The 11,100-nt window shown below is 34.7% G+C and overlaps 1 pseudogene; it reads left to right on the top strand.

Moving 5' to 3' along the window:
* Positions 1 to 4,301: 4,301 nt before the first annotated feature.
* On the top strand, positions 4,302 to 5,025 carry LOC129032372 (centrosomal protein CEP57L1-like; annotated as a pseudogene).
* Positions 5,026 to 11,100: the final 6,075 nt, after the last annotated feature.

Raw genomic sequence — 11,100 nt, 5'->3', positions numbered from 1 at the left:
GTGTATAGACATGATATGTATGTTGGGGGTATTTTATTTCTTCAATATTAACTTTTTAAGATTTTACACTTTATCATATGTAAGTACAATATATTTATTTTTATTTTGAATAGCACTGAAAACTTTACTTTTACAGAAAAAATGGTAACTTGGTCACCTATGTACCTATTGTGTAAAACATAAACTTTTACATTCAATCAATGTCATTTTAGTTAATTATCTGTTTGGAATCCTATATTACCTACTAACACCTCAAAACTCAAATGAAACAATGTATATTGAAATTCTATGTGGCATGCTTTCCCTTACTATCTCTAGAGTTTGATGTATTATATTATCATCTTATTATCTCAGATATTTACATGCCTGGAATATAACATGCCAGTTCCCCTTGCATTCCTAAAACGACAATTGGTTATTCTTATAAGCTTATTAAGGGTAATATTTACAGTAATAATAAGAATAATTTTTGCTTCATCCTCATAAAATTATTGTTTTTGAAATATTCCTGAATACTTGACAAAAAATTCAATGAATCAAAATAAAAATTCTATTGTATTATCTGCACAGAAGTAGAATAAGTATTTCAAAGCTGCATTTTGTAGATTCATTCAATTAATCATTCTCAAATAAACATATCTTAATTAATTTATGAATTTGCTTATGTTAAATAATAAGAATTATTTTTATGTTTTGGCAACCAAGAATACCTAAAATTAGTTTTTTCATTTATTTGCAGTAACAATTAACCTGAGTTGTCTAGTGCTTCCTTTTATTACCTTGTCATTCATTTTTTATCTTTTTTTTGTTTGAATGTTACCTTGAGGTTTTTTATCTGTGTGTACATATGTATGTAAACTATATGTGTATTTATATATATGTAACTTATATGTGTGCATATAAAATATAATATATGCACATATAACACTTTTTGGATATGAACATGTAATTTGTGCTTATATCTATTCCCCTTATAATAAGTGCCATCAAATCCTATATTTTGAATTATAGGAAGTATAAGTATAGAAAGCTAGGTGTGTTACTGAATATTTGAGCTTGATGATCTTTTGAATCCTTGTATTATCTGCTTATATGTTTAAAATACATTGCCTATAAAAGGAGCCATAATGGAAATGATAATTATGTCATTTAAAATATCTATACTGACAATGTATACCATAATCTATATTTTCCCATCTGACTTCACATTTTGGTATAAAAATGGGAGAAAAAAATTTCCATTCTTCAATTATTTTCTCATTAATTTGTAAAGATTATATTTCTATATGCCACATTAATTTTAGACTTTCTGATTTGAACATAACAAAATCTATACAAGATGCTCCACATTATTGGAAACTGCCTCAACTTAGAGGTTATAGGACTCATAAACTTTCGGAATGATATTTTCATTAGTCTTGGCTCACTCTTCCTTATAATGGAATGTTGCACATTGTTTTACACTGTATCATCTCACACACCTCACAATTTCCTCCTCAACTGGTTTTCAGATTTTCTCCTTCATAACCTCCAACGTCTCTCAGCATTCCTTCCTTGGAAATTTTTATAATAAATTATAACACAATAAGAATTCCCATAATACGTTTCTATTTTAGATATTTTGCTTTATCTTCTGCTGCTCCTTATTTATTCTCTCAATGTCCCACTGATCTCTGAATGTAATGGTATACTTGGTTCTTTGTTTTTATGCATATATCCTTTCTGTCTCTAGATGAGTTTTCTTTGTGTGATTTTTCTTTTATCAAATTATTATTTATACATTTATAGACACATTTCCTTAGTGAATTATTCTCTGACTCTCCCAGGCTAAATTAGTTGTTTTCTATGCTTTCATCAAATTTAAAAGGGAGACCACAAAATTAGGCTCCTTGTATGAAAACCAAGCTCTGCTACTCACTTACTGTGTGACTTTGAGAGAATTCGATATCTCTGTGTCTTGATATTGTAATCCACAATATGAAAATACTAAAGAGTCAAATTTTTTGTTGCCATCATTCCACAGGAAATATTAACACACATCATGGGGTTGTGGAAATTATTTCATTAAAATTTATTCATTGGTTTTAGAAATATGCTTGGCATATATTAAATTATCAATATCAGTTATTTTCACTATTAAAATATTGCCATCTTTAATCCATTCTGTATTTTCTATTTTCTATATTTAGCTTTCTGACTATATTTTAAGCTTTACAGTGGCAGGAGGTGCTATTTAAATTTCTATCCTTATTGTCTCTCATAGTAAAAAAATGTGAGTTAAGCAATATGTTTATTAAATAGATAGAGCTTACTACCTCAAAATTACCAAGTAATTATTGTTGAACCTTACAATTCACACTGAATAATCTTTTCTTGTTGTTAAATAGAAAACCCTTGAGTGGAATTATTGATTTCTTTCTAATCCAACCTGTGGTTTGCATGAAGCCTAAGTATAATAAGGATAGTGCTGGGCCCCATTAGAATATTTCTGGTTAAATTAAGCCTTTTTTTTTCCAGAAAAATGATCAAGTGCAAATTTATTATAAAGCATGCATACACAATGACATTTGACATTATTGATTTTAAAATATAAAAAATAAAAATATACCATACTACCGTGAATTTCTGCTGGATGAGGTAATGCCCAGCTTCCTCTTCCTCTATACTTTCTTGTAAAAAAAAAAATATGGCTTTTGTGGGTCCTAGAAATTCACAGTCTCAATTTATACTGATGGACATTACATACAATGCAAAGAATAAAAGTCAGCAAAAGTTATAAAGTAATAAGATAAAATTGATCATTGATTTTTTTAAAAAACTAGTTTTGTAAAAGAGAATGGGAACAGCAGAGGAAAACTTCTGCAACTGAATTACTGTCTCCTAAAAATTAAGTAGCTATAGGTTCCTATTGTCTCATAAAACTTGGATTAAAGGCTTCTTCACAAAACTGTGTAACTGTTAAGTTTTTCCTTTTCCAAAAGAGAAAAACATTTCACAGCTCTAAAACAAAATAGAAAGAAGGCACCAGGAAAGCTAAGTGATCTTTCTGAGCTATGTTCATTTAACATTGGTTTTTAAGGTTCCAAACCTACTAAATGAAAAGTGGAATGAATGGTACTTGTAGCTCGGATTTAACTCAATTTTGAATATTGTCAATCTAGTACAATTTCTTAAATTTAGCTTAAGATATCTGCAAAGCAAACAACGTTTCCAAGACAAGATGAGGTTATGGGTTTCAATCAATAAGAAAAATAAAAGAGCAATTAATTTATTATTTGGAACCCAGTAGGTCATTAGGCATTAATTTTTAAATACTGCAACTTCATGTTTTATAGAAGCTAGAAACATGATTCAAAATGTCACAAAGTTATATTAAATTAAAACCACTTTTGACAATTCAAGGTCTCATTGACAAAGTTCATTAAGGTGACAGTTTTGCTGTTTTGTTACTGTTCCCACATGATATCATCTCTTCTCAATTTCATTTGAAGATTATGAATTCGTATTGGATGAAAGCTGCTGTTTTTCTGAAAAAGGTTAGTGTCAGTCAAACATTTTCTGGGGCTATTTTTTATGTTCTTTGATCCTTTAGGGTAGCTGTCTTCTTGCTGAATAACTGAAGCTTCACTCATCTTTGAGTTTTGAACTTTTTGCTGCAGTTTACGGACACTGTCTTGATGCTTCTTCAGTTTGGAGATTTGTTCTCCTTTAATTTCCTTTTTATGTTCTTTGATCCTTTAGGGTAGCTGTCTTCTTGCTGAATAACTGAAGCTTCACTCATCTTTGAGTTTTGAACTTTTTGCTGCAGTTTACGGACACTGTCTTGATGCTTCTTCAGTTTGGAGATTTGTTCTCCTTTAATTTCCATTTTCTTGAGCAAACACTCTAGTTCACATTCTATGTCGTCACAGACTGAATGGCTTTCGGTTTCCTTCATTTGTTTCAGTAGTTATTGGTGCTCTATGCTCATTTGGTCCAGCTCATCTTGCATTGCCATCGAAAGTTCAGATAAATTGTCACAAATGGAAATGGACTTTTCTGAGTCAGGAGGAATAGCCTTACACCAGGAAGTTGCTCTAGAAGGCTTGGGGAGACATCTAGTCTCAGTCACGTTAAAAGGTTTCTGAAGGATATGTGGGTCACGATGTTGCCTCATAACAAAACAGGGGAGCACCTCTGCCCAGCCGCCACCCCATCTGGGAGGAAGTGAGGAGCGCCTCTGCCCGGCTGCCCCATCTGGGAAGTGCGGAGCTCCTCTACCTGGCCGCCCCGTCTGGGAAGTGAGGAGCGCCTCTGCCCGGCCGCCCCGTCTGGCAGCTCTTATTTTAGCCTTAAAAACTCTTCAGGAAAAAATTCATCGTTTAGAGCTGGAGAGAACACAAGCTGAAGATAACCTGAACATTCTTTCCAGAGAAGCAGCACAGTATAAGAAGGCCTTAGAGAATGAAACAAATGAGAGAAATCTGGCACACCAGGAGCTGATAAAGCAGAAAAAAGATGTAAGTATACAGTTAAGCAAAGCCCAGTCTCGTTGTACTCTTCTAGAGAAGCAACTAGAATATACAAAGAGAATGGTTCTCAATGTAGAGCGAGAAAAGAACATGATCCTAGAACAACAGGTCCAGCTTCAGAGGGAAAAAGAACAAGATCAGATGAAGCTGTATGCAAAACTTGAAAAGCGTGATGTCTTAGGAAAAGAGTGTTTTAGACTTACAACAACTCAGAAAACTGCTCAGGACAAGATTAAACATTTAGAAGGAAAACTTAAGGAAGAAGAACATCAACATAAGCTATTTTAAGACAAAGCTTCTGAGCTTCAAACTGTACTTGAAATCAGTAAAATTATAATGTCTTCAGTTTCAAATCTAAAGCACTCCAAGGAAAAGAAGGAATCTTCAAAGAAAACTAAATGTATAAAGAGAAGACCACCTTGGCAAATTTGTTCAGTTTGGAGCACTGCCTTTTGTGGCTGAAAAGGTGAGAGGGGATAAAATGAAGATAGTTGTTCAAAATGAAGCCTTTTAAATGTATTATAACAGTACTACTGGATTAAAATGCGAAAAAACAACACTTTTTAATTAATAACATAGACTTTAAAACTATTCTATTTTGTGTCATTCCAAATAATAAAATCTTAAAATTTGTTAATTTAGAATGTGGTTAACTGACAAGTTTTAGTTTTGTAGATACAATATTAATAAATAAGCTATCGTTATTCTTGAAATAATTTATATAATACTTCCCAAGAAAAAGAGGGAAAAGTACAAATGTAGATATCCAACTTAAGCAGAATAAGTAAAAGCTGTATAAGAATCCTTTCTCTTCATGATCAATTTATTTCCATGGAAGGCTTTATAAAAGAGTCTCAGAAATAATCTATGGCTAAACATACTACATTTCTATTTCCTGCAATACAGGGTTAGGAATGTTTGGCTTTCACTGTTAGAAATGAATGAGATTTCAGTTAAAGTTCTTTTATTAATAACCCTACAATGTCCTCTAAAGGTTCAAGTGAAAGGAAGATTCACAGATCCCTCATTTTAAATTAAAAAGCTAAAAATGATTAAGCCTAGGAAGGCACATCCAAAGCTGAGATAAGCCAACAACTAGACCTCTTATACTGTTGCAACAATCAGGAGACCACTGGGTGAGACAGGAGGATTTTATTTAGGTGGCCACAGGCTCAGCAGATTAACATCCAAAGGCTGAGAAAGGAACAAAGACAAGGCTTGACTTTTATATATGCATTTGACAGGGGCCGGGTCAGGTTTGTGGAGTGAAACCTGAGGCGGGAAAACACGCTTGCAGAAGCAGAACATGGGTAGTTAATCACACTGTGACAGGTCTTGCAAATCAGGCATGTCTTGTGACCTTTATCATTCTGTACAGATGGGAAAACAGGAACTTACAAAATCCTTGCAAACTTTCAGAAATAGTTACAAACTAGTTATGAGAGCAGAACAAAGAATGATGGCACGGGGAGAGAATTCCAGGGGGAAACTGATAAGAACTTGTTTTTCTTGTCCCTGCACTTGGAGCCCATTTATTTGGGGCCCCTGCTAGGCCTTGCAGATAATGTTGTCATAGCTCCAGCTGGACTTTGGAGTGAGTCAGCCTGGTCAGGGAAGGACTTGTTTTCCTTGTACTTGTTTTTCTTTCTTATATTTCCTTCTTCAGTACCATTGTGAATGCAAAGAAAACAAATGTCTTCAACAAAACCAAAAATGCTACTCAAGTGAACACACAAATGGTTAAGAGAGTGAAACAGCCTTATTGCTGACATGGAGAAAGTTTTTGTGGTCTGGAAAGAATATCAAACCAGCAACAACATTCCTTTAAGAAAAAGCATAACCCAGAGCAAAATCCTAACTTACTCTCTTCAATTCTATGAAGGCTGAGAAAGGGAGGAAGCTGCAGAAAAAAACGTGGTTCAGGATGTTTAAGAAGCTGTCTCTGTAACATAAAAGTGCAAGTTGAAGCAACAATTGCTGATGTAGAAGCTGTAGCAATTTAGAAGATCTAGCTAAGACCATTGACGAATTTGTCAGAGGTGTTTGAACTAGAGCAACTCTATCTTGAATAGGGCCTGGGTAAAATAAGGCTGAGACCTACTGGGCTTTACTCCTAGTCAGTGGGTCTAAGTCACAGGATGAGACAGGAGGTTGGCAAAAGATACAAGTAATAAAAACCTTGCTGATAAAACAGGTTGCAGTAAAGAAGTCAGCTAAAACACACCAAGACTGCTACGAGAGTGACCCTAGTCTTCCTCACTGCTATACTCCCACCAGTGCCATGATAGTTTACAAATGTCAAGGCATCATCAGGAAGTTTCCCTCTATAGTCTAAAAAGGGGGAGGAATTTTCAGTTCCAGAAATTGCCCACCCCTTTCCTAGAAAACTCATGAATAACCCACCGCTTGTTTAGTACATAATCAACAAATAAGCATAAAAATGGGTAACCAGCAGCCCTCTGGCTGCACTGCCTATACAGGAGCCATACTTTTATTCGTTTACTTTCTTAATGAACTTGCTTTCACTTTATTCTATGGACTCGCCCTGAATACTTTCTTGAATGAAATCCAACAACCCTCTCTTGGGGTCTAGATTGGGACCACTTTCCAGTAACAAAAGTGGCTACATTAAACAATAGATTTTCATTATAGATGAAGTAGCCCTCTATTGGACTTCTCTAAATTCAGATCTACATTAACCCCTAACAAAAAGTCGGCCTGTCCTTTGAAGCTGTGAAGCAAGGAATTGACTTCTCCTCTCCAGCCATAAAATTCCTACATGAATTTTACCCACAGTGGAAAAGAAAGTGGTTTCCTGAGATGAAACCTACTTCTGCTGAAGATGCTGTGAGCATTGCTGAAATGACAACAAAAATTTTAGAATATTACATAAACCTACTTAATAATGCAGTAAAAGAATATGAGAGAATTGACTTCAATTTTGAAAGAAGTTCTGTGGGTAAAATGCCAAATGTAGATCTGACTTTAAGTTGAAGCTAATGCTCATTTATCACTCTGAAAATCCTAGGGTCCTAAAGAATTATGCTAAAGCTACTCTGCCTGTGTTCTATAAATGGAACAACAAATCCTGAATGAAAGCAGATCTGTTCATAGCATGGTTTCCTGAATAGTTTAAGCCCACTGTTGTAACCTACTACTCAGAAAAAGTAAAATATTTCTTTCAAAATATTACTGCACATGAACAATGCACCTAATTAACCAATAACTCTGATAGAGTTGTACAAGGAGATTAATTTTGTTTTCATGTCTGCTACCAAAACATCCATTCTTCAGTCCATAAGAAAATAAGTAATTTCGACTTTCAAGTCTTATTATTTAAGAATACATTTTATAAGATTATTGCAGCCATAGATACTGATTCTTCTAATGCATTTGGGTAAAGTCAATTGAAAACCCTCTGGAAAAAAAAATCACCATTTTATATTCTATTGAGAACACTCATGATTCATGGGAGAAAGTCAAAATACCAACATTAACAAAGGTTTGGGAGAAGTTGATTCCAACCCTCTTAAATGATTTTAAGGGGCTCAAGACTTTATGGAGAAATTAATTGCGGTTGTGGTGGAAATAGCAAGAAAACTAGAATTAGAAATGCAGCCTGAAAATGTGACTGAATTTGTTGCCATCTCGTGATAAAACTTGAATGGATAAGGACTTACTTCTTACAGATAAGTAAATAAACTGGTATCTTGAGATGAAATCTATTTCTGTTGAAGAGGCTGCAAGCGTTGTTGAAATAGCAACAAAAAAAATTTAGAATATTACATAAACTTAGTTGATAATGCAGTAACAGAATTTGAGAGGATTGACTCCAATTTTTAAGGAAGTTCTGTGGGTAAAATGCTCTCAGCACCCCACGTTACAGAAAAATATTTTGTAAAAAGGAGAGTCAATTAATGAGGCAAACTTTCTTGCCTCTTTCTTTCTTATTGTAAAAAATTGCCATAGCCACCTAAACGTTCAGCAACCACCAGTCTGATCAGTCCACAACCATTAATATAGAGGCAAGACCATTCACCAGCCAAAGGATTATGATTCCCTGAAGACTCAGATGATCATTAGCATTTCTTAGCAATATAGTATTTTTAAGGAAGGCATGTATATTGTTTTGTAAGCAATATTGTATACACTTGATAGACTGCAGTATAGTGTTAACATAACTTTATATGCCCTGGGAAACAAACAAAAAATGCGTGACTCGCTTTGTTGCAATATTCATTTTATTGACATGTCTAGAACCAAACTTGCAAGATCTCCAAGATATGAATGTATTGAAGTCAGGGAGAAGGGTTATTGGTGGAGCAATAATAACAAGGACAGAAGACAAGAGGAAGGAGCAAGTCTCCTTTCACTCTTCCAGCCTTCCAACCTCACTCCCTGCACTCTACTTGCAGATCTTAAAAGGTAGCCAGCTGACAAAGAGGAAATGACATTTGCAGACTCCAATGCTGGAATGATAATGTAAAATATATAAAGATGTATTTGGAGCTGGGAACCCAGATCTTAATAATTCACATAAAATTGTAATTATACAATTATGCCTGGAGTGCTCAACTGATGTGAGCCTGATGGTAACTGAGGTTGATAAAGGCAGTAATGACATGGAGAAATAAATTTAGACTATAAAAATATGAGTATATAATGATAGAGGACAAATTTTAAGTCACCCAGGAATAATGTAATATATCAACTTCCAATCTTATACAGTCTTTTAATTTTTGTAGTGCACTAATTCCAATGAAGATTTAATCTCAGATTTTAATTATACTTGTGAATTACAAAAGTGTATCTTACTAGTGGAGACTAATGCTTACACAAATGAAAAAGTGACTGTGTAATTTATGTCCATAAATTTATAAAAATAACTCACTGCATCTTCAGATGCATACCTTGCATGAGAGTGTTTGAGGTCACTGTATTAGTTTGTCCTCACACTGCTAATAAAGACATACCTGAGACAAGGTAATTTATAAGGAAAAAGAGGTTTAATAGACTCACAGTTCCACGTGGCTGGGGAGGACTCACAATAATGGTGAAAGTCAAAGGAGGAGCAAAGTTATATCTTAAATGACTGCAGGTGAGAGACAGAGCATGTGCATGGGAACTCCCCTTTATAAAACCATCATGTCTCTTGAGACTTATTCATTATCACAAGAACAGCATGGCAAAGATCTGCCCTCATGATTCAATTACTTCTTACTGGGTACTTCCTACTACACATGGTTATTATGGGAGCTACAGTTTGAGATTTGCGTGGGGACACGGCCAAACTGTATCAGTCATGTAAAAAAATGAAATAATTTCACATTTCATATGTAGCTGGAGTCCCAGAAATAATTTTTTTTCTCCAAAAAATGCCTCTAGATATTCCTTTGTTTTGGGGACAAGCTTCCTGTACATTTTTCTTTTATGGTTTGTGAAAAAAACTCCTCAATATTGCAAATTTAAACGTATTAGATGTCACAAAATGTTTATCTGAGAAAAAGCAGTAACAAAATGTCTTGTGAAGTCATCAACTACAATATGCATGCTGTTCACTGAGGTTAGCAAATTTTTGTAAAAACCAGGGTGCTGTCTGAGGAATTATGATGATCTCTTCTTTTTGGAGTAATACTATTGCTGCAAATTCTGATAAATTGAGATGGCCTCAAATGGTGAGTATAAGCAAAAACGTGAAAAAGAAAAAAACAAAACCTTCAAACAAACAAGGCATATCAAAAAAGACAATCATCTCTACTGATTTTAAACATCATTCCAAGGCTCAGAGATTTACAGAAAGGAACGAGCTTCAGCCAGCATATGGTTGCGGTAGTAATATTGTCATTAAATTTGGGTTTGGGAATCCATGTTAAGCATAAACAAACAAGAGCTAACAAGACCTGTGGGCTAAGCAAGGATGAGGAGGAGCAAGAGCAGTGGGCAAGTCTGAGATTTTGAGTGACCAGCTTCCAACAGCAATACGTAACAGCAACATGAAAAGGAAACCACCTGAAATCAGGATCAAATATACACATAAAACTACTCTCTCCATTTAGAAATTACAAATATAATTAGCACTTACGGTGTATTAGTCCGGTCTCACACTGCTAATAAAGACATGCCCAAGACTGGGTAATTTATGAAGAAAAGACGTTTAATTGACTTACAGTTCAGGGTGTCTGGGGAGGCCTCAGAAAACCATCAGATCTTGTAAGAACTCACTATCATGAAAAAAGCATGGGGTACCCACCTTCATGATTTAATTACCTTCAACCGGGTCCCTCTCACCACACATGGGGATTATGAGAACTATAATTCAAGATGAGATTTGGGTGTGGACAAAGCCAAACCATATCATTCCACCTTTGGCCCCTCCCAGATCTCATGTCCTCAAAATTCAAAACACAATCATTCATTTCCAATAGTCCCCCAAAATTTAGCCCTTTCCAGCACTAACCCAAAAGTCCAAGTTCAAAGTTTTGTCTGTGACAAGGCAAATTCCTTTCACCTATGAGTCTGTAAAATTGAAAGCAAGTTAGTTACTTCCTAGATACAATTGGGGATACAGGCATTGGGTAAATACACCCAT

This window comes from Pongo pygmaeus, chromosome 2 (assembly GCF_028885625.2).
Source record: "Pongo pygmaeus isolate AG05252 chromosome 2, NHGRI_mPonPyg2-v2.0_pri, whole genome shotgun sequence".
Taxonomy (NCBI): Eukaryota; Metazoa; Chordata; class Mammalia; order Primates; family Hominidae; genus Pongo; species Pongo pygmaeus.
The sequence above is the reverse complement of the archived record's forward strand: the minus strand, read 5'-3'. Positions and strand labels throughout refer to the sequence as shown.